At 43.5% G+C, this 25,005-nt stretch overlaps 1 pseudogene; it reads left to right on the forward strand.

Annotated features, from left to right (window-relative positions):
* Positions 1–12,107: 12,107 nt before the first annotated feature.
* On the forward strand, positions 12,108–21,440 carry LOC123359416 (annotated as a pseudogene).
* The last annotated feature ends 3,565 nt before the right edge of the window (positions 21,441–25,005 follow it).

The following is a 25,005-nucleotide window of genomic DNA, read 5'->3' on the forward strand; positions in this document are numbered from 1 at the left end:
TGCATGACTTATTTTAACAACAGGATGATGGCTACTAAGGTGATCATACAAAATTTGTATTTGCGAATGAAGCAATTGAGACAGAGATCCAGGATTGGTCTCCATGTGCCTTTCTTTTGGGTATCAGGAATTAAGTTGACGGGCTGGAGGAATCTTCTCTGTCGTCTTTCTTTGTAGTAAGAAGTCCACCTCAAGGGGGAGGGATAGCTCAGTGATTGAGCATTGGCCTGCTAAACCCAGGGTTGTGAGTTCAATTCTTAAGGGGGCTACTTAGGGATCTGGGGCAAAAATTGGTCCTGCTAGTGGAGGCAGGGGGCTGGACTCAATGACCTTTCAAGGTCCCTTTCAGTTCTAGGAGATTGGTGTATCTCCAATTATTAAATTAAAGGGTGAGTATGCTCTCATGAGAGTGGCCCTTGGGGATGTGCATGAAGTATGGTAAAGAACTCAATCATATCTCCAGACTGGATGACATTTATCATCACCCATTGTCTGTTATTATTGTACTCCAACCTGGTAAAAAGTGTGTTAGATGACCAACAAAGTGGGTGGTATGGTTGTAGGGCAGCAGGCAATGTGGTTGACAGCTCTCCAGGATGCCTCAGAAATACCTCATCTGTGGGGATTACATCTGGGAGGAGGAAGATTGCAAGGGTGGTCCTGGAGGATGAGCTCTTTGAGGGTTCTGATGCTTCCTTGGTGGTTTATAAAATGGGAGGTACTGTAATACTGTGTGGGCTGCAGGCAGTAGAACTTAGGTTGTGGCACCAGTGTGTAAATACCCAAGAAACGGAATGTGGCTCTTGAATCCTTGAGGGTATGGAGGGAATCATCCATTTTCTGGTTGAAAAAGACAGGATTCATCAAAAGGGAAGGCATAGATGGTATTTTGTACTTCCCTGAGAAAACCAGAGAAAAAGAGCAATGATTCCCTCCTCATGATGATGCCCACAGTCACTGGGCGTGATGAAGTGTCTGCTGTATCTGCTACTACTTGGAGCGAGGTCCTCGCTACAAGCTTTCCCTCGTCAATTATTGCCTGGAAGTGGGTGCTGTCCTGTTGTAGAGGTTTCTCAACAAAGTCCTCCAGTTTGCTATAACTCATGAAATCCTATTTGGGAAGTAATGCCTGCTCATTCAAAATTTCTAAATTGAAGGCTGACTGAAGAGAAGATTTTGCCGCCTAAAAGATACAGTTACTTGTCCTCCTTGTTGCAGATGCTGTTGCCTAACCCTTTCCATTGCTGCCTGAATAAGTGAATTGGGAGGTGGGTGTGAGAACAGAAATTTAGACACCTTAGCTGGTATATAGTATATTTTTTCTGCACACTTTGGGGTAGCCATACATGTGGCCAGCGTATGCCAAACTGTGTGAGCTGACTCAAGGATGACATAGTTGATTGGTAGAGCAACTCTACTTTGCCCCGATGAGTGAAGTATATCCAGCAGCTAATGCTGAGTGTCTTGGATCTCTTCCAGGGGACTGTTAAACTCTGCAGCCATGCAACATAGGAGATCCTGGAATTGGCAGTAATCATCAGGAGATGACGGGACGTCTGAAACACTGCCTCATCAGGAGAGGAAGATGGAAATCTCTCCTGTTTTGGTGGTACCATCAGAGCCATACTGAGTGGCTTCAGATGCCTGGTGTGCATGCGTAAACCCTCAGTGGAATAGAAGAGCCCTTGAAGAAGAACTCTGTAGTTATTATGTTATTGACAAAGACAAGCAAACTACATCTTTGAAATGGTAATACATCACTGAAATGACAAATGTGTGTACGGTTTGTACATATGGCTTTCTTTATCAACAGTCAGATTGTGGCTATGCTTCTTTTTGGCCAGTGCGCTCTAGAATGGAATATTACTTTCAAAATATGAAATCCTGCTACACAGTAGACTACATGGTGAGTCTTACAGAAACAATAAGGCATAAATCTCTGTTTCAATTACATGGGATTACTTGTAAATATCAGCATGCTCATGCTACCCACTGAAAGAAGTATTTTTGCCACTGAGAACTCGGTGTATGTACAGAACCACTGCCCTGACTCACCATATGTCTGTTGGGCACATTCTGGGCAGCTCTCTGCTGAAAGCTGAGCAACTTCTCTAAGCACTTCCAACCTTTCCGCACCAACAAGAATAAGCTGTCACACTATCAGACTCAGCTTTGCCTGTATATGTATTATATTATTTATTTTCCAATCCTTTACAATGTTTAATTAACATATTGTATATAACAGCATAAAATACTTTTAGTATAAAACAGGACTACATCTTACGCCATTTGGGAATCCTGATTCTCACTTTATTCATGTGAATAGTCCTTTCAAGAAGCATATGATCCATATGATTGTATAAAGCACAGAAAATTAAACAGCCACTTTTAAATTCTTAACATCTGTTCCACTAGGAAAAAAGCAACTTACCTTCACTACATTTCTTAATGGAAAAGGGTCGATAAGAAAAGCGTTTTCATAAATGTACCATTGTGTACATAAATGTACCAATGTGTGCTACACTATCTTGTCCCTTTGCCTGTGTCTCAGTTTATAAAGAAATAAAATAAAAATAGGAGTGGTGATTACTAGATAAAGCAAGCTAACAGGCTGCCAATGTGTGCATCTTTATTATGCTGGGTTGTGATCCTTTGAAGTGCAGGGTGCACTCATCTCCATCTGAGGTAAAAAGGAGTTGATGATACTTAGCCCCTCTCCAAGTTGAACCCCTGGACCTGTGCTGAATTCATTATCCAAACAGATTTACTGTAAGCCCTATTCTGACAAGAGAGGAGAAATTCTATTTAGCCATCCAGCAAGATAACGTTTTCAAAATCAAACTGCACAACTGGAAAAAAACAACAACTAGGAAATCAAATCTTAGGAAGAAAACCTAAATAGCAAATCAGACATATTGTTTGTGATTCCACCGAATGTTATAATTTACTAAACTGCTATGATGGGGTCAAATCTGCAAGATACAGAGCATCTGTCATGAGGTTTTAAAGAATCCATTTCCAAAATGTTTGCTTTCTTCACCTATCTCAGAGCAAATATTGGAGGCAAGGCTTTTAAAGAGGTAATTAAAAATTAAGAATATCAGTGTTCAGTTAATAAAAGATTCTCCATAGAGATGCTATGTATGTATAACTGCTATAGCTGTTTGATTTTTGCCATTGGCTTTTCATCACAAGGATGTTGTAATGGGTTATACAAACACCACACTGGGCCAGAAAGGGTTAAAGGACAGTATTGGGCCATGTAGCCCAGCCCTTTTGGTCCCACGGACAGGATTCAAAAGGGAGCAACCCAGATCAGAAAGGGGAAGGGTGAGGAGGAAGACAGACCTAATTACACGTCTCCTGACAAAACAGCTGGAGAAGTCTCCCCAAGAGAATAGGACTATATGCTGAGCCAGATGGGGCTGGCAGTTTGGTTTCTTTTTCTTTTTACCTTATCTGAGACCAGAAGCTGAGAGAGGAAAGTGGTGGTAGGAAGTGTCCTGAAAAGGGTAACTCAGAGGACCCCTTTGGAGGCCAGATGCTGTTGACCCTCCTAGGACCCTGAGTCAGAGCCTGGTGGAGTGGGAAATTCTGGGCTTCCGTATTACTGCCACCCAGCCAACCAAGGACCCTATTACAGATATGTACAGCTCTCTTTCCTCCACTGTCTGTGAATGGCACACAGAGCAGGCATCCAAGTGTTAGTGCAGAGAATGACAAAAATAAAAATGTTAAAAAGCCAGACATGGGGGTCTGCCACACATGGGAGCATGGGCAAATATGACCCAGTCCTGAAATCTGCTAATTTTCCTCTCAAAATACATAACAACATAATCTCATAATAAAAAATAAGTCTATTTTTTTTCAAAAGGTAATTAAAAAAAAGGTAATAATTGGAGATATACCAATCTCCTAGAACTGGAAGGGACCTTGAAAGGTCATTGAGTCCAGCCCCCTGCCTTCACTAGCAGGACCAATTTTTGCCCCAGATCCCTAAGTGGTCTCCTCAAGGATTGAACTCACAACTCAACCCTGGATTTAGCAGGCCAATGCTCAAACCACTGAGCTATCCCTCCCTTTGTCTTCCTTATCACGTGTTTCCACATCAAATCCCCACTGAACTCTACATTTTGTATATTTACATTTTCATGGTTTTTAATGCAGATTGATCTTTTAGTTCAGCAACAACATAAAGGGCTGTCAGTATTTATCTTATAAACTCACATTACTAGGAGTATCAAATTACATTTTGAAAGCTTAAGGAACAAAAGGAAATTTACTAAAGATTATTTAAAAAAAAAGACTTCTGTCTGGTTAATGTTATGTTCTGAGAAAACAGAAATGTCCCCAAATTAAAAATTCTCTGTATTAGGGGCCAGATTTGGTCTGTGTGTGACTCCATTAACTTTTTTTTTGTATTTGTATATTCAACAGGCTTGGATTTGATTCTTGCTGTCTTTCCATGTATAAACTGTTGGGTGGGATATATATGCTTCCTCTGTGGGACCATCTTCTTTTTCTTCACAGGGAAGTTGCTCCAGTTAATCTCCAGTCAGATGGGACTCTGTTTACCCTGTTTACCATTTACCCTGACACCATCTCCTGATCTCCCTCTAAGATCCCATACTGAAATTTGAATGGGATTCCAGGCTGTATAACTTCCCTTAGGTCCCCCCTGCAGGTGTCACTGAACAGCCACAGGAAGACACAACCAATGGCACCTCTCCTGTTAGAGTCATGCGGTTTAGGATTAAGAGATGCAATGGAAAAAGAGTGATCTATGCAGGCTTCTTCTGTCTGCTCAGTAAGAAGTTTCCTTTCCCATAGAGCCCATGAGTTCAGAAGGGGCACAGCCTCCAAAATCTGTAGAACTCTAAACATCTCACACCAGAGAAGACAATGCCAAGAAAACTCCATGGCTTCTCTTCCCCTTCCCACTTTTCCCGCCATGGTGATCTGGCTTTAATTAATTACCTGCTGCTAGAGGTCCTGACTGTATATACACCTATCTAATCTGTATCCTTTATAAATGTGCTGTAATAGTTTTAATGTCAGTAGGATTAATCCTGGGTCCCTCTTAACCTCACACAAATGTTTATTTTTAAGCATTATTTTCTGGTCTTCCAGGATCCACTGGAAGTCTTCTTTGGTCCCCATGCTGCCTTTTACTGGGGTCCAGGTTCCACTGCCACAGTGGTACCGCACTGATCAGCAGCTGGGGACTGATGCCTGACCCAGAATGTCCTTTTCCCTCCAAAGCCACAGCAGAGCTCTTCCCATCTCAGCTTAATAGAACAGGCAACCAAACTGAATGAATGATAACATTAGTAACGAACAAGCACACGGATAAAAGCAAGCAACAAAACAAACATTAATAAACTTGACTTCTGGACCTCCACCACCTTTAGGTGACAAGTACAAAAACACATGGGTTGGGGTGGAAAGACAATATGTGGGCAGAGAAGCTGATCATTCTCTTTTGTTGCCATCTCAAAGATGAAAGTGTATTGATGACTGATACATATGTGCTTCACTGGTCAGACAGAGACAACTGCCTTTTTTATTTCAGTTTCCACAAAAATGGCTAGCAGTGATCATATGACCAACATGGAGAACATTAGTGTAAATGGAGTAGGATCTGAGGCTAAAATAGGGAAAAGAACAAATTAAGAATTACTTAGACAAGTTAGATGTCTTCAAATCAGCAAGGCCTAATGAAATACACCCTAGAATACTTATGGACCTGGCTGAAGATATCTCTGAGACATTAGAGATTCCTTGTCAGATCTTGTAGAGGAGGGGAAAGATTCCCAAGGACTAGAAAAGGGCAAATATAGTTCCTATCTATAAAAGGGGGAATAAGGACAACAGAGGGAATTATAATCACCTTAACTTGAGTACCTGGAAAGACAATGAAGCAAATAATCAATCAATCAATTTGTAAGCACATAGAAGATAATAAGGTGATAAGTAACAGTCAATATGAATTTGTCAAGTACAAATCATGTCGAACCAACCTAATACATTTCTTTGACTGGGTAACAAGCCTTGTGGATGGAAGAAACAGTAGATGTGTTATAGTTAAAGTTATAACTTTAATAGGGCTTTTGATACTGCCCCACATGACCTTCTCTTAAGGAAACTAGGGAATTATAGCCTAGATGAACCTACTATAAGGTGAGTGCACAATGGGCTGGAAAATCAACCTAGCTGGAAGGACATATTGATTCAAAATAATCTTGACAAACTGGAAGAATGGTCTGAAATAAGGAGGATGAAGTTCAATAGGACAAATGGAAATTGCTACACTTAGGAAGGAATACTCAACTGTACAAATACAAAATGGTAAATAACTGTCTAGGAAGGAATACTACAGAAAAGGATTTAGGTGTGATAGTGGGTCACAAATTAAATATGAGTCAACAGTGTAATGCTGTTGCAAAAAAAGTGAACATCATTCTGGTATGTAGTAGCAGAGGTGTTGTGAGCAAGACATGAGAAATAATTCTTCCACTCTATTCCACACTGATAAAGTCTTAGCTGGAGAACTGTGTCCAGTTCTGGGCAACACATTTCAGGAAAGATGGGGCAAAACTGGAGAAATTCCAGAGGAGAGCAAAAAAAAGTGATTAAAGGTCTAGAAAACATGATCTGATAGGAAAAAAATGATGGGAAAAAGCTTTGTTAGTTTGGAGACTAGAAGACTGAGGGGGAACATGATAACAGCCTTCAAGTATTATAAAGAGGAGGGTGATATTGTTCTCCTAAACCATCGAGGAAAGGACAAGAAGTAATGGGCTTAAATATCAGCAAGGGTGATTTCAGTTACACATTAGGAAAAACTTCCTAACTGTAAGGGTAATTTAACACCCAAACAAATTACCTAGGGAAGATGTGTGATCTCTATCATTGGAGGCTTTTAAGAACAGGTTGCAGAAATACCAGTCAGGGATAGTCTAGCTAATACTTGGTCTTGCCTTCGTGCAGGGGACTGGACTAGATGACCTTCCAGTCCTATATTTTTCTGATTCTATATAATCAATCTGGTGTCAGACCAGGACTGGGCCTCCCTAGTGATAGGTATTATACACTTTTTATATAACAGGTCAGGGTGGGAGAGAGGAGTAGGAAAGGTTTTGATCATTCAGATTTGTTTTGACTGTGGTGATCAGTTTCATTAAATGAATGATGCTTTGCTTTCACAGAAGCAAGATGGATCTTTGTATTGCCAGTTGCTACTTAAACAGAAAATATCAATGGAAATTTTGTGAACAGAACATAGAAAATGACATAATTACATTTCTGTCTAAGGGCTTATCATCATTGATTTTCATGGGCCTTGGATTAGGGCCTAAAATTTAGTAAGAAGCCTGGCCAAGACGAAAAGGCAGCGTTTCAACCATGACCACTGTAACCTCTCTGACCTCTGTTTATCTAGCCATACAATAGTTATGATAATACATAGTGAACAATACTCATCTCCTAGGTGTGATGTGAAGCCTAACTAATAAATGTCAACACAATGCTTTGAGGTCCTCAAGTGAAAGGCACTCTATTTGAACATGAAATGAAGGCATGGATTAAAATAAGGATAGGTGATAAGGATGGAGCATCATTGCAACTTTAATCCTGGATTTTCTTTGTTTCCTAAGCCCAAATCAAACCCTCCATGTTGGATATGTGTAGATTTAGTCACTGAATGAAATCTGCATTGTGCTGTAGATTTTCACTTGTGCTGGAAGTGAATTCTACTTATTAGTAGCATCAGTGCTGGTGCTAGTCCATTCAGGGCCCTAAACAGGAATATTCTACCTCCCCAATACTAAAAGGAGAAGTTTTTATGATAAAAAGCAAATAAGAGCCCCCTTGAGCTGCTTGGGGCCTGAGCAATTGCTTAGATTGCTTATACCTAGTGCCAGTGTAACCCATGCCTACTTGGTGTGGTGCTCTGTTCCCTTCTAGTGGCACCTAGCCCAGCTAGATATTGATGAGTCTGCTACAGCCTTAGCTAAGAGCCAGGTGACTTTTCCAGGTGACTTTTACTCATGCAGCAGAGGCTCATACACTAACCCAGAAGTCTGAGGTTCAATCTTGCCTACCAGTGACTGAGCTATATTGGTGTTACACTGGCTCTGAGTAGCATCAAGGTCATGGAAGAAGACTAGAAATGTGATTCCAATATTTAGCCATCTCTAACATGTTCTCCTATGTACAATAATTAATTCTATGCCAAACATAAAGGAAGAGATGACAAATACCCTATTTGCTTCACTTCTGTGTTTATTTTTTCCTTAGATGAAATGTTTCTTTTGCTTTGTTTTCAGTCCTCCTGCAATGATTATTTTTCTGGCACAGCATTTATACCATAAAAAAAATCAGTTCTTATGGATTGCATACAATACATTATTATCATGCACCATTCCATGTGATCCCCTTGTTCACTGCTGGGTATGTCTTGCAAAAGATGTATCTTATACTGAGGTGCTTGCCTGTAGAAAAATGTTTTTATGTTCCTCCTGTCTTGAAATGCAGGTTTCATATATGTAAATTTAAAATTATTTTAGTCAAAACTTCCAGGTTCAAAATTAAGCAAACCATGATTAATATTATCAAAACTGATTCACATTTTTGCACCATGGCATCAGCTTCTCTGATGTTTCAGTTCATTAGCATTATCTTGAAAAATATGGCTCACATTGCTATGATAATCAAGGGAAATCAAGCCATTCTGAGAGAGCTAGTCCTTCAAAGACATATAATGCTGACCATAAGAGAGGGATTTAATATGAAGATATTTCGAGCCTCTTGGCCTTTTTGCCTTATGTTAAAGCTAAATATGCCTTGCTCAGTATATCAAACACACACAGAGCAAATAACACATCATGATAGCAGTAACTGCACAGATTGCATGGACCTATATACAATCTCTGTTTATGGACAGGAATTTTCATTTCCTGCATCATTCTTGACAGGCTGCAGAATTTACATAAGGACATTCAGGGGCAAGTCCACTACCCAGTGCCAAGGTCAACTACCTGTTCTGGGCAAATATGAGGGAGGAAGTCTGGGATGGATCCTTCTCTTCCCTCCCAGGCTTTTGAGTGAATATAACAGTGCTCCTCAGAGGCTACTCAAGCCTTATTGCCAGACTAGCCTCAGTTGCTTTAGCCCTCTTCCATCTCCAAGTGGCAAACACTGGAAGATTTGTCCCTTCGATTGCTCATGTGCTGCAGAATACAAGGAACCTCCACAAAGCATGCCTAAACACCATGCAGGGATTCACTTTGTTGGTGGCACCAGGCATGACCCAGTGTTGACAGAGGGGTGGAAAATGACAGTGCCAATGAAGGCTCCCTGTATTAGGCCTCTGCTTGTCCGAACCGCTTCCATGTTTAAACTTTAATTAACCCCACAGGCTAGATGGAAAGAATGGAATGTGTGGCAACTAGTTATCAGTACCAGGAGGCAATTATACAGCCTGCTTGCACCTGGCTAAAGGGAGTGAAACAGAATGACCGGTCAAGAAAAGTTACTAACGAGATAATATTTTTTTGCCAAGTATGATCTAACCTGTTTAGAGTAATTGCTGCTTCATAATGTATTTGCTGTATGGGAACTGAAAAGGAGGGAGAAGAGGGGGGGGGAGGGGGACGCTGGGCATTGGGGGTAATAGACATGCTTAGCTAAGATCATGTATAAAGACAGAGAGCTGTTTGTCTAGGGTGTGCTTGATCTGAGGTGTGTTCCTCCAAGCATCCTGCGCTTTGAGATCTCAAATAAACTTTTTTTGCTTCTCCACCCTGGTGTGTCTAATTGGAGCGAGGCACTCCGGGCAACGAATCACTGTTTGCTGCCTCAGGCCTTTTGGGCCGGCAACAGTTTTGGCGTCCCTGGGTGGGCTTGAGGCTAAATTTAGCCTTGCCCGGACCCCTCCTGGAGGTCGACGGATTGCGGCGACGACCGATGCCTAGCGCGCACCGGTGACTTCATCGGGGGCCTCGGCGGAGACGCAGTGTGGTCGACCCCGGAGGGCACTACGGTGCAACGCGCTCAGATAGTGGAGAAGCAGCTACGGGCGACGGTGGGGAACCGGTCTCGTGAACAAGGTAGGAACAGTCCAGTGCTGTTAACCTTTTGTTTGCCTGTTAAGACCTGGGGACGCCCAGTGTCTTCCCATAGGTATGGGGCAGGGACAGAGTACAGGCAGGGTACGGTGTACACCCTTAGAATGCATTCTGATGAATTGGAAAGTGTTTGAAAAAGATCCATTGACTAAAAGTAAACTGAAAAGATTCTGTACAGTAAACTGGCCTCAGTATCAGCTAGAGGGCCAGGAAAGGTGGCCACCGGAGGGATCACTTAATTACAACACGATCCTTCAATTAGCTTTGTTTTGTCAGCGAATGAATAAGTGGAATGAATTTATGTATGCACAGTTGTTTATGTTGTTGAGAGATAGGTCAGATCTGTTGCAAGAGTGTAATCTGACTCCGACAGGCTCGGCAGTCACTGTTGTTAGTTCCCCGAACCCCTCCCCGGTTGTAATGGCAGAGTCGGTGTCCCCTTCGGCTCCTACACCCCCACCGTATAAAGACCAGGTGCCTCAGGTTTCAGAGATTGCTCCTTCAGTGGGATTTTATCCGTTGATTACTGAGACTGTGGTGGCTCGCCCGGGAGCAGAGGGGCGCCGGGCCACTACTATGCTAGTTTACTCACATGTGCCTTTTAACCCAGTGGACTTAGCAGCCTTTAAGGCACAGGCAGGGGAATTCTCCACGAATCCCAGCAAGTTTATTTCGGTTTTTGAGGGATGTTTTGCCAGTCACAAGCCTGACTGGGATGACTGTAATATCCTTATGAGGACCCTGTTGTCTGAAGTGGAGAGGAATCAGGTTATAGCTAAGGCAAGAGAAGAAGCACAACTAAGGCATGATCGGGATCCAGCTAATGTTGCCACTCCTGCCAATATGGTCCCCCTAGCAGATCCTAGGTGGAATCCTAATGAGCCTAATGGTCAGACCCGCCTCACTGTGTACAAGGAGCTGCTCTTGCTAGGACTCCGACGCTCAGCTGTTCGCCATAACAATTGGGCCAAGCCTTATGAGCTCATACAGGAGCCTAAGGAAAGTCCGGTCGCTTTTCTGCAGCGCATCCGGGATACCATTCGGCAAAACACTAACGCAGACCCTGATAATGCAGCAACTGAGGCAATTATAAAAGGTATCTTTACCAGCCGTGCTGCCCCTGACATTAAAAGGAAATTGCAGAAAAAGGAGGATTTGATGGGCATGTCTGTGGCACAGATTTTGGAAACTGCAAACAAGGTTTACAGCCTTAGAGAGGGAGAGAAGGAAAAAAGGCAAGTGAAGATGATGGTTGCAGCAGTACAGGCCAGTGACAAGAGGAAGTTTCAGGAAGGAGGTGGAAGGGGCCGGGGGATGAGAGGTCGTGGACGTGGGCGCCCTGGCTCACAGGAAAGGCGTTTGGGTCGCAATCAGTGTGCCATATGCCGGAAGGAGGGACACTGGAAAAATGAGTGCCCCGAGAGGGGAGATACCCCTATGATGGCAGCAGAGAATCAAGACTAGGGGTGTCAGGGGAGACGGACTATCCTGCCCCCGGAACCCCGAGTAAAAATGCGGGTGGGAAATTCTGAAATAGACTTTTTAGTAGACTCTGGAGCAGCTCGAACCGCTGTAAATCAACCCCTCCAGCTGCCTGTGGCAGATTCCCTCACTGTGGTCTGCGCTACAGGAAAAGGAATCAAATGTCCAGTGTATGCCCCAGCAGAATGTGCTTTGGGAGACAGAACTCTCTCCCACAAGCTGGTTTACCTCCCCGACTGCCCAACGCCTCTACTGGGACGGGATCTGCTTTGTCGCTTAGGTGCCACCCTGCACTTCACCCAAGATGAAATCACCCTCACCTTGCCCCCAGAGAATGCCTGGATAATGACTCTTGCAGTTGAGCCCTCAGCCATGCAAGCCCCAGAGTGGAGCCAGTGGGAGGACCAGGTTTTTCCTCTAGTATGGGCATCGGGGGTCCCAGGAAAGGCAGCACATCACACCCCCATTAAAGTTCAGCTCCTGCCAGGAAAAAGTCCGGTGCGGATCAAGCAGTATCCGATAAAGAGGGAGGCCAGAGAAGGGCTGCAGAAAACTATAAATCAGTTTCTGAAGTACGGGGTACTGCGAGAATGCCAGTCAGCCTGGAACACCCCCATCCTGCCTGTTCGAAAGCCCAATGGCACCTATCGGCTGGTCCAGGACCTGAGGGCAGTTAATGAACGGGTTAAGACTCTGCTGGACTGTGTTAGCACAGGGATTTAAGAACTCCCCCACGCTGTTCGGCCAGGCTCTGGCCAAAGACCTGGAGGAGTGGAATACTCCGGACGGGATTCTCCTCTTGCAGTATGTGGACGACCTGTTAATTGGGGCGGTGGGATTAACCCCTTGCCTCCACGCCACTGTGAGCCTCCTGAACTTTGTTGGACTCAGAGGATACCGGGTAGCTCAGAGCAAGGCTCAAATTGCCCTCTCAGAAGTACAGTACTTAGGATTTCACATAAGACAGGGGGAGAGACAGCTTTCAAACGAGAGGAAGGAAGCCATCTGTCAAATTCCTATCCCAAGCAATCGTAAACAGCTCAGGGCTTTTCTGGGCATGGCAGGCTTTTGCAGAATATGGATCCCAGAGTTCGGACTGTGGGCTAAGCCCTTGTATGAATGTGTTAAGGGAATGGATCATGACCCCTTTCACTGGTCCTCAGAAGCTGACAAGGCATTTAAAGTATTAAAGAGAAAGCTAATGGAAGCCCCGGCACTCGGCCTGCCTGACCTTTCTAAGCCGTTTCAACTGTATGTGCATGAAAGAAAAGGAGTAGCCCTGGGAGTGCTTACTCAATTATTAGGCACTTGGAAACGTCCTGTGGCATATTTCTCTAAACAACTGGATCAAGTTGCCAAGGGGTGGCCAGCTTGCCTGCGAGCTGTCGCGGCAACTGCCCTAGTGCTTGGTGAAGCAGAGAAACTGACTTTGGGGGGGATTGTGCAGGTGTATACCCCTCATATGGTTCAAGCCCTGCTGGACACTAAGGGTGGTCTCTGGCTCACGCAGGCTCGGGTAGCTCGGTACCAGGCTAAACTCCTAGAAAATCCTGAAGTTACCCTGCAGACCTGCCCCTCCCTCAACCCAGCCACTATGTTACCAGAAACAGAGGAGCAGGAACATGACTGTTTAGAAATCATAGATGCCCAGTACTCCAGCCGTCCAGATTTAAAAGATCAACCGCTCTCAAATGCAGACTGTGAGTGGTATACTGATGGGAGCAGTGCTGTCATAGATGGGCAAAGGAGGGCTGGCTATGCTGTTGTGACCCTCTACGATACAGTGGAAGCAGAGAGTTTACCTGCTGGAACATCTGCCCAACTTGCTGAACTTGTAGCATTAACCCGTGCACTTGAACTGGCAAAAGACAAACGGGTTAATATTTTTACTGACTCAAAATATGCTTTTGGGGTATTGCATGCTCACGCTGGTCTGTGGAAACAAAGGGGAATGCTTACAGCTCAGGGGTCCCCGGTCAAGCATGGGACACAGATTCTCCGGCTTCTGGAAGCGGTGCAGCTCCCCTCAGAGGTAGCAGTGGTGCACTGCAAAGCTCATCAACGAGAAGACCAGGACGTAGCCAAGGGCAACGCCAGGGCCGACAGGGAAGCCAAGCGGGCTGCCACCCTGGAACCATTGGAAGCTGAGGAGGCCCATGTGCATGCCCTCATCCCATCAGTGGGTGAGCTCCCAGCCCCTCAGTACTCTCGTGAAGAAAGAAATCTGGCCGACTCCCTTGGGCTCCAGGAAAAGGAGGGATGGCTCCACTCCACAGAAGGAAAAATCCTCCTACCTAAAAGCCTAATACGGCCAGTACTACAGAAACTACATCAGACCACTCACGCTGGAAGGGAGGCTCTCACCCAGCTTATGAATAAGTATTTTCTAACCTCTGGATTAAGACCCCTGGCTTCCCAGGTACAGGCTGAGTGTTTAGTCTGTCAAAAGAACAACCCTCGACCAGGAGTGTCAGTGCCACCAGCCACTCTGGAACCTACCCCAGGCCCAGGATTGGTGTGGCAAGTAGACTTCACTGAATTCCCCCGAACCCAAGGGTTCAGGTACCTCCTTGTCATGGTGGATCGATTCAGCGGATGGCCTGAAGCCTTCCCATGCCGAAACAACACTGCCAGAACAGTGGCTCTCAAGTTTGTCAAGGAGATCATTCCTCGCTTTGGACTCCCCCAGTGGATGGAATCTGACAATGGAACACACTTCACATCGCAAGTCATTCAGGGGATTTCAGATGTTCTACAAATCACCTGGAAGCTCCACACTCCATGGCGACCACAGGCCAGTGGAGTAGTGGAACGTACTAATCAGACACTCAAGCGGCATCTCTCAAAGGTCTGCCAAGAGGCTTCTCTTCGGTGGCCTGATGCCTTACCCCTTGTTTTGCTCCGAGTTCGTGCTCTCCCAAAGGGCAGGTTAGGGCTTAGTCCCTTCGAGATTATGTTTGGGAGGGCATGGCCTATGAATGGTACACCGGTTCTGTTAGGGGAGTGGGAGGTAGGCTGCGGTTTCTTATCTCAGTACATGTGCTCTCTGTCTGCTGTTCTCTGTTCTCTCCACAGGTATACCAAAGATTTGCAGCCTCTCCCGCTGGATGCCCCTGTCCACTCCCTGCAGCCTGGTGACTCCGTTCTCGTTCGTACCTGGAAGGACGAGCCTCTCCAAGAGAAGTGGAAGGGACCTCACACTGTCCTGCTGATCACCCACACAGCAGCAAAGGTCGAGGGATACAAGAACTGGATCCACTACTCCCGTCTGAAAGCAGTGCCAGCTCCTGAACGGTGGACCGTCCAACCTGCGGAGAAGACTGCCAACGACGATTTGGAACTTAAGCTGTTATTCAGGCGACAGTAAGGCCTGCTGGGAATGCCCTGTGACCCCTTTGGACAGTTACAGCGCACTCCCCGTGAACACTCTGAGCGTTGGCTGTGTTTATTTTCACAGGGCCAGCCTAACCTGTGGGCTTGGTCCCTTTTGTTTTTAATCTGCTTGTTATTAGTAGTAGTAATTTTGTGGGTATTTGGGGAATTGTAATTGTTAGGCCTTAGGATCACTGGCCCAGTATGGATCCAGGCCTAGGGTTTGCCACAATGTTACTCTTTGCTATGGGAACACTCCTCTCGTTGACTCCTGTTTCTCCCCAGGCACATGCGGGATGGAGGGGAACCCCTAACAAATTAGAGTCAAATACGTATGAGAACCTGAAGATTTGCTTTGCCCAAGAGTTTAATCTCTCTAACTGCTTCTCCATAAACTTTGTACCCCCCGTGCCCCGAAGGTCCCTATGTACCCTCTCATTGACAGCCCCAGCTCCATAGAACTCAATTATGTTTTGTCCACAGTATATGAGAACACTCAGCCAAAGGTTTGTTGAGTATTCTCAAAGGAGGGAATTGTTGGTGGCACCAGGCATGACCCAGTGTTGACAGAGGGGTGGAAAATGACAGTGCCAATGAAGGCTCCCTGTATTAGGCCTCTGCTTGTCCGAACCGCTTCCATGTTTAAACTTTAATTAACCCCACAGGCTAGATGGAAAGAATGGAATGTGTGGCAACTAGTTATCAGTACCAGGAGGCAATTATACAGCCTGCTTGCACCTGGCTAAAGGGAGTGAAACAGAATGACCGGTCAAGAAAAGTTACTAACGAGATAATATATTTTTTTGCCAAGTATGATCTAACCTGTTTAGAGTAATTGCTGCTTCATAATGTATTTGCTGTATGGGAACTGAAAAGGAGGGAGAAGAGGGGGGCGGAGGGGGGAGCTGGGCATTGGGGGTAATAGACATGCTTAGCTAAGATCATGTATAAAGACAGAGAGCTGTTTGTCTAGGGTGTGCTTGATCTGAGGTGTGTTCCTCCAAGCATCCTGCGCTTTGAGATCTCAAATAAACTTTTTTTGCTTCTCCACCCTGGTGTGTCTAATTGGAGCGAGGCACTCCGGGCAACGAATCACTGTTTGCTGCCTCAGGCCTTTTGGGCTGGCAACAACTTTCACACCTGCATACAGCTTTCCTAAATCTCTTTCCCTCCACCTTGCAAAGCAGAACCACCCCATTTCTGCTGCATGAGAGCTCTCTACACCTGCCGCAGTATGGACAAGATTAGCTCTTCAGTCCAGATCCTTCACACATTGAATATGAAATACCAAAAAGAATAATGGTGTCTACTAATGTAATTGTCTGAAATCATAATCACATTTTGTAAATGCATTTCATTTCTATTGCTCTAGAAGGTCACAAATTGTATCAAGACTATAGCAAGATTGACTATCCAAAATCCAAAACACTGTAGGGGTGATAGAAACTGTTGGGATTTTGTGGTTCCCAATAATAATCAAATGAGTCAGATACCAGGCAGAATCAAGGGTCTTCGATACTTCATTCAATTTAACAAGACTTTATTCAATGTGCACAAAGGGAGAGCCTCTGGTACAAAAATCAGCGAGAGTCCCTCTAACAATGAGCCCCTCCCATTGCTATTTTATAGCCCATGGTAGTTACATAACAAGTTACATAACACAAACCTCTAGCCAATCATATTTAACCTTTCCATATATGGATTTGTTCATCACATGCTTACACTTCTTCACTCCACATGTTGAGCTCACCCCCCTTCCCTTGGCCTTTTCTAGAATGTTCCTAGGGTGGTGAGCCACAGCATGCTTCATTATGTATACATACCTTCTAAATCACATTTTGTTTAAAATGAACCCAAGCATACCCTTCAAAACAAAACTAAAACATTTAATTTATTTAAAAGGTCTGTCTACACCTTAAGCATTGAGACACTGTAACAACCAAATGAATCACAAGGCCCCAGGTAGGTCTAATAGTTATCCTAATCATATCCTGTAATGATGCTGACAACAGATGTAGCACCAGTTCTGAGGGAGGACTTAACAACATAACTGCTCTGTGCATCCATTCTTAGGGCAGAGCCAGCCCTATGCGTTGTGGGTCTTGGAGTATGATTTATGGGGCCAAAATAGACTTCCATAACTTGACTATCTGGGTGCAATGTGGGAAGGTTTTGTAACTGGACAATTTAGAGCCAGAGGGGCAGTTTTATTTTCTTCAGAGGACAGGGAAAAAACAACCTCCTGCCAGAGCTTATACCCCATTGACACTTATGTCTTCCATAGGTATATCAGGACTCTGTGGCATACTGGGACACATTTTATAGCAAGAATCCATAAATTTCATGGCAATATTAACTTTTTGTATTGCCATGACCTACCCTTCATTTCTATCATGCTTACTTTTAAGAATGTTTTTTTCCCCTCTATTCTCTCTGGGGCATTGGCTCTTGCAATACTGTCCAGGAAGGCTGACTCAGAACCTCCTTTTCACAACATGTACTAGGCAAGTGGGGAGCTTGTAGCATGTTTCAATGATTCATCTCCTTAATTCCCTGGAGCCTTGTCTGCTCTACAGTTCTCCAGGCAACTCAGCTGGTAAGCTGCACATATGCCTCCTCACACGTTAGCGAGCAAGCTGGACTCTGACTCTGGCTGTCACACCCCCTAGTACCCGATTCAGTGAAACAGTGCAGGGAGAACACACTGTAATCCAATTAACTCCTCTAGTGAGGAAATTTGAAGAGTATTAGGCAGCTATAGACAGATCCCAATATAATATTGGTGCATGGCTGTATCAAATTTCATGGCAAAAATATTACTTCTATGGCATCCTGGAAAAAAGCCAAATTCTGCTACCACAGAACTGCAGACTATGAGGTCCTGCTTGTGAAGAATGGGGCATTTCACACCAGTAAGAGCTAGTGCAGTCTCAGGTGGACATCACTATTGGTTTATACTCTCTTCACATCTTGAGGCTCTCTCTATAACAGGGGTCGGCAACCTTTCAGAAGTGGTGTGCCGAGTCTTTATTTATTCACCCTAATTTAAGGTTTCGCATGCCAGTAATATATGTTAACATTTTTAGAAGATCTCTTTCTGTAAGTCTGTAATATATAACTAAACTATTGTTGTATGTAAAGCAAATACGTTTTTTTAAATGTTTAAGAAACTTCGTTTAAAATTAAATTAAAATGCAGAGCTCCCCAGACTGGTGGCCTGGACCCGGGCACTGTGAGTGCCACTGAAAATCAGCTCATTGCCATCTTCGGCACGCATGCCATAGGTTGCCTCCCCCTGCTCTATAACTATGAAGGTTAGGAATGTATTGTTTAAAATTGAGAGTTCATATTCTGGAGCATAATTCTGAGGGATTAGTGAATTCCATTATCTAGCTACAGAATACACTGGCCTCTGAATATAGTACAGTTAATAGACACAAATGTACTTGGTGTGAGTATACTGCATCACTATTAACATCTCTACTATGTGTTCTGTCTTCCATCATTTTCCAGTTTTTTATACTCTAAATCTTTTTCTCTCCTCTTTTTTCAAGACACAATGGGCTCTTGTAATCTATTTTTTTTCTTTCAGTGTGTTCTCTATAGATTCACCTCCCCATATTTAATTTTAAATCTCTCTTCTATAAAACGTCTTACGTGTCATAATATCTCCTATATATCCATTTTCACCCAACAGTCTTACCACTGATAAACCTACTCTCCCTGTTGTCTTGTCTCTCTTTCCCTACTCCAATCCTTTCTTCTGCTCTTCTCAGCTCTCAGTGACAAAGCAGCTGTTCCTATCCCTCTCCTTGTACCTCCAGGCATAAGATTCCCTGGGAAATTGGGTATTTTTAAAGCTGGATGGCTATGACCAGATGGAGCTATTGGGTGAAATCCTGCCCTACTGAAGTCAATGAGAATTTTTCAGATTCAACTATGGGCTTCTGGAGCACTGAGGCTTCTCTTCCCACAAAGTCTAAGGTCTCATAATAGTTCACATTCTGCACATCCCTAAGGCAGACCCCAGAAAACACCTTTTACTACTCATTGATGACTATCCTGAGAAAAACAACCACTCTACTGCAAACAGCAAAACAGGGCTACCTGAAAGGTATTAAACCCTGTTCCAGCATTCCTCTGAAAAAAATATTTTCTCCTCCAAAGTTCCTCGCTCCCTCCACACAAAACAATTTAAATCACACACAAGAAATATCATTCTCATTCCTGCTCTTCTCCCTTGTACCACTAGACACAACACAATGAAATTAATAATGCAAACACTTTGTTTACACTAATTTCGCTTGTGGGAATAGAGTGCTTTCCAAACCACACACTTGTGGCATAGTTCAACCAAAACCAACTTATTATTACAGAGTACATAAAGAAGAAAGGCCAAACAAGAAGGGCACGCTTACACAGAATGATATGTCCTCTTGTACTGAAATGAATTCAATTTGTGGGCATGTTTAAAACAAAACACTGTATTATAGTATCAGAAATACATTTCTTATATTTATGAAGTTTGTAACATAAAGCAGTATTTATGAAGTTTGTAACATAACTCCCCTCCCAGTAGAAAATCTGATGCAAATTTAGTATCGCTGCTCTCATTGTTTGTCATTTTATATCATAATCACAAAATTTTTAAATCATGCTACCACTGCACACTAGTAATATTCTAACTGCAGAGTAACATACTTATTTTTATACAGTGTTTGCAAACATGACATTAATTTAGAGTGCTGTCAGAAAGACATTTATATTTTAATGTTTTTGCCATGAACAGAATAAGACAGCTATCTGATATGGCAGATATAAGCACTAATCTTTTAATCATATTGTATATCACATCAATTCTATCTCAGATTTCTGTGGCTTATCTAAGCAAACATGTGGATGAGGGGGGTTAGTTATCTTGTTTGAACAATTAAGGTCAGTGGATACTGGAAATAAGCCAACTAATATTAACTTGGAAGATTCTTATCCTTACTGAGATATTCCCTTATAGCTAATAAAATTCAATTTATTAAGAGATTTATTTCACTTTGTCAAAGAAATAAAGTGATAGGTCTTAACATATCTTAAGCAAATGACAATAATAGTTTACTTAGAGCAACTCTTCTAATAGAGAGGAGCAGAATGGTACTCACTACAGTAGGAGATACCATCAGATGGATTTGTAGAACAGCAAGTTGCCTAATAAAGGGGTGATCTGTGCAGGTTGCTATGTATACAAAGTACTACAAATTATCTGACATAGAGAGCCTAGACTCTTATGTGATGAAAATCAACATAGCTCCATTATACTCCACAGAGAAATTGTATTTATTTGAAAAGTTTATAACTAGTACAATTGCCTGATGCTGTGGTACACTAAACCTCTTTAGACACTCAGTAGCACACCAGGTGTACCACCACTCAAAGGCAATCATTAAAGGTGCTTCAGCTGTAAGAGTTATAGGCTTTAAACAGGATGGATCCCAGTAATCACTAACACATGGCTAAAGTAAAGGGACACTTTACTACAGCTGACATGAAAAGGAAAGATTGCAAATCCCTGGGTTCAGTGGTTTAAGCAGTTACATTTCAACTTAAAACATAGTGGTTCCTAGCTTGGACTCTGGGGATAGCCTGGTAGAATGTTCAATCTCCTCAAGCCTGCTGCCTGGAGTGCCCTCTCCAGTCCATTCCTCTATTAAAGTAAGTAGGTAACCTGCAATTTTCCTGACTAGGGTCAGTCCATGGCATGTCTCACTGGAGGCTCCTCTGCATTGTCACCCTGTTGCTACAGCAGCACTTCCTGCAGAGCTCCTGATATCAGCCATAAAGGGCCAGATTTAGGGGCAGGTGACCTGCGGGGGTTGGGGGCACTGGGCTCCAGGTGTTGTTTTTTTCATTAGTGACAAAAGGGAAAATAGAATGCTTGAAGTCAAATATTTCAAGTATTCTGTATCTGGATTCATTTTTCACTAACCTACTTGAATGTTCTGGACCTTTGTAGAATCTCTTGGAACCTTCCTTATTTTCTGAGAACTACATTTTCCTTGAACCTCTTAGAATGTTGTCAGCCAGCCCCCCATGCATATATATTGGGTGGGGTGTCACCAGTCAGTGAGATATAAGAACAAAGTGAAATGAAGTGAAAGCCCAGCTGTGATTTTGTGAACCTTGTTTTTTGTGTAATTGTGAAAGTGTATGTATGTTTTAAGACTTGAAGAGTGTAAGTAGCGACTAATAAAGGGCTTATTTAATGAGACACCAGAGATATCTATCAAACCCCTACCTGAACAACAGTATAAAAGAAATACTGTTACTTCTTTTGCCAAGCTTAACAAGTAATGTTTGATGCCTTTCGAAAACTGCGGAACATAGACTTTTTCTCTCCATAATGCTCTTTATTTTTCCCTGTAGAAAATAAAAGATATTCCTGAAGAAGCCTTCAGGAGCTCAGTATAGGAAGAAAAATGCTCAGTTGTAATCTATTTTGCAGCAAGAGGCAAATCTGATGGGTAAATAACTGAAACAGAACAACATAGACCAGGCTTTAGGCAGTAGTGATCATCCCAGTGCAGAAGAAATTGAGGAATGAAATGTAAATGATGGAAGTCCTATTACTAAGGAATTCACAGATTTACCTGAAGATAAGGAACGAAAATGAGAGGAAAGTGATGGAGAATTGTCCAGTTTTCCTGGCGGCATAAAGGAGAGTAATGATAAAGAAGAATGCGAGTCACATGACAAGAAAATTAATGACAAAGAAAAAGCTGGTTTACATGAAAAAGAGAGAAACAATAAAGAAGAATCAGCTTGGCATGATTACAGAAACAGCAGTGAGAAAAATTGCACACCACAAATCAATATATTGGATCCTGCTTTATGGCTGGTCATCTTAAACTCTGGCAATATTGACCATACAATTTTGAACGTGCCAGAAAATATCAAGGATATTATGTTTCCAGTGTAAGCAGAGTCTGAATGAGCTCTCCCCTGACATCTAGAGATGAGTTGTGGAAGAGGACTTCAGGAGCTGATCTCGTTTGCATGGGCACACCCACCCTGTCTGGGGGTTCAGCATGATGGGATTGCTTGCCCAAATGGTCACTTTTGGCTGGTGTTGGATTCCCAGTCTCCTTGTTATTGGGATAGGAGTGATTAAGGGTTGTTATCCTTGTTGTGTGAATCCAGGGCAGGAAAATGCATTTCTCTCAACTAAGTGAGGGATGCACCCTGAGCTAAATAGCACTCGCTAGGCTGGGGACATGGGTTCCAAAGCCTAGTGATTTGGGGAGGGAACTGGTGCTTGATGGTGTGGGCCTGCAGAGATCATTTGGTCCTTCTTCTGTCCACTGTGTAATAAGAGAGCTAATTTAGACTCAATTGAGAGCCTTGTAACATGCTGCAGAGTTGAAATCACTGATAGCTAGGTCTAAGTATTAGACCTGCTTTGGGACAGTGTCTCTGGTACAAGAGACTGACCAGTGTGCACCAGCAGTGAGGCTCCCCCACTAACAGCTGAATTCATTTAGAGCTGTGCTAAATGGTGGGGGCCCTGAAGACATCTTGGTGAGTGGACTGCAGGGTGGCTAGTGGAGAGTGCCAGAGCAGAGCCCTTCAGAGAGGAGTGGTGAGTGAGTCCCTGAGCAGTGAAGTGAGTAAGGTGCCTCCTTAACTCCCCCTCCACTTAGGGTGGGAGGTGAACTCTGCAGATGCACCTCTGAACTCTGGGTCTGCACAGTCCAAGGACAGCAACTGTGAGTGGGGTGTAGAGAAGGGATGAGCATGTTAAAGGGACTTTTGGGTTGCTGGACTTAAGAACCTGAGGGGAAAAAGACACTGCCCAACTTACTTTACGGTGGGTCTTTTGCGCATGTTTTCTGCTAATAAACCCTATTTGTGGTGTTTCCCCAAATTAATGCTGTTATTTCCCTCCTTTTATTAAAAGTTTTTTTGGTGTACTCAGACTCTGTGCTTGTGAGCGGGGAAGTATTGCCTCTTAGAGGTGCCCAGGGGGTGGTGTGTAATTTCTGTTCTCATTTGTGGTTTGGCATGATATCCTGTTCCAAGTAAATGTCGTTAGCAAGGCATTACAAACTCAGTCAATGGACATCACATCTGCTACTACTCTGATTGGATGCAGCCTTGATTTCATGGTGGCCTACAGAAATAACAATTTGAAGATGCCAAAAAATGGCGGAAAACTTAGGAGCTGAGCCTGTCTTCAAGTAAACTCGTATTCATTGGAAGAAGAGACAGTTTGCTTATGAGGACAGAGATGAGGTGATGGGAAGCTCGGAAGAAAAAAATCAAGAGGGAGTTTTACTGCTCGCTCATTGACTCTGAGTGTCGAAGAAAGTTTTCGACAAATGAAGGACTTTGGGGTGGGGGATGGAGGGGCATTGTATAACCTTAGTAAGCTGTTGGTGGACAGGAAAACACTCTTTAACAATTGTATGGACCTTCACCAGATGCTGACACATGAGGAATGTCGGGATGTAAATGATAAAAACCTCTATGTCAAATTGGATAATATCCATCACATTTTACATGGGAAGTGCTCTCCCCTTCAAGTTCTCCAATTCATTCATGATGAAGAGCTGAGGGATACTTTTCCTAATGTGTGGATAGCTTTGAGGATTATGCTCACGCTGCCAGTCACAGTTGCAAGTGGTGACTGCAGCTTTTCGAAGCTCAGGATCATTAAAACATGTCTTCAATCAATGATGGCTGATAAGATACTGACATTGCTTGCTTTATTGCTTGGAAATGCCATTGGCCAGTCTTTGGATCTCTCTGATGCGCTGCTTCAGTTCATGAGGGGAAAGGCAAGAAAAGGGTTAACATTCTGTGTTAAATAGTGTTACAGAGAACCGCAAGTTCTTACTATAACACTATTTAATACTGGTCCACCCAATGTTGGTGCACAGTTCAATTTATTGATGTTAGTACATTTAAGTTATTCTTAAAATTGAAAAGTTTCTAAAAGCTTGGAGGAAACAAAATTTGTATTTGCTTACATATGGCATGAATAAATTCAGATTTATAGACCCTAGTATGCAAATATATCATCTTATATGACAGAGATAAATCATGAATGCAGATAATGCAAATAGGCTACAAATGTAATAAAAATAAAGGCATTCAAAAATTTAACAAAGGGGGGGGGGGTGCCATTTGGCCTAGGGCCAACTCTGCAGTTGCAGCTGGAATCCAAGACTACCATAGCCCCTGGCTGTATATAGTCTCATAAGTCCAACACCTGGTCAGAGGACACTGAGCACTTCCCAGAGTAATCCACAGTGACTATGGCACTTGTCTATGGTTGGCTGTTGGTTCTCTGTCCCCAAGATTTCTCTTCAGGCTCTGCGATGTACATCTACATTAAAAAAGGGTGGGGGAACCCTGACCCGGCTTACAGGACTCACATTCTAGGGCTACAAATAGCAGTATAGACATTCTCATGCTGGCGTTTAGGTTCTAAGATCCATGCCTCTCATCATGTTTATGATCCCAGGCTCCAGACCAAGTGGGGATGTCTACACTGCTATTTTTTGACCCATAGTGCTAGCTCTTCAAGCTCAAGTCAGTTGCCCTGACTTTGAGACTCACTGCAGAGGGTTGTTTTTTTGTACCCTCTCTGCTCAGATCTTTGGATGTAGGGCCTCTGCCGCAGCCCCACAAATTCTGAACTCATCTGAATTTGACTTCGGTGGCTGCCACTCCCACACTGCTCTGCATATCGCTCACTGGCTACATGCAGCCTGCTCCCTGCTTGGCTTTCTGCTTGCCATGTGCTTGATCAGCATCTGTCCCTATAGTTAACTCTCCTTTTCTGCTCTCAGTTGGCCATTGCTTTCTCCCACAAAGAGGTTACTGCATAGTCCAGGGTCTTTCATAGATAATCCATCCTCTCCCCCTACTAGCCAGGGGAGTGGAGTGTGCCCATGTATCCACCCTAAAGGGTCATAGGTCAACAGGAAGAGGGTTGAAGGGAAATTGTTTTATTTTTAATAAAGTTTAATTT

This window comes from Mauremys mutica, chromosome 1, assembly GCF_020497125.1.
Source record: "Mauremys mutica isolate MM-2020 ecotype Southern chromosome 1, ASM2049712v1, whole genome shotgun sequence".
In the NCBI taxonomy this organism is placed as follows: Eukaryota; Metazoa; Chordata; order Testudines; family Geoemydidae; genus Mauremys; species Mauremys mutica.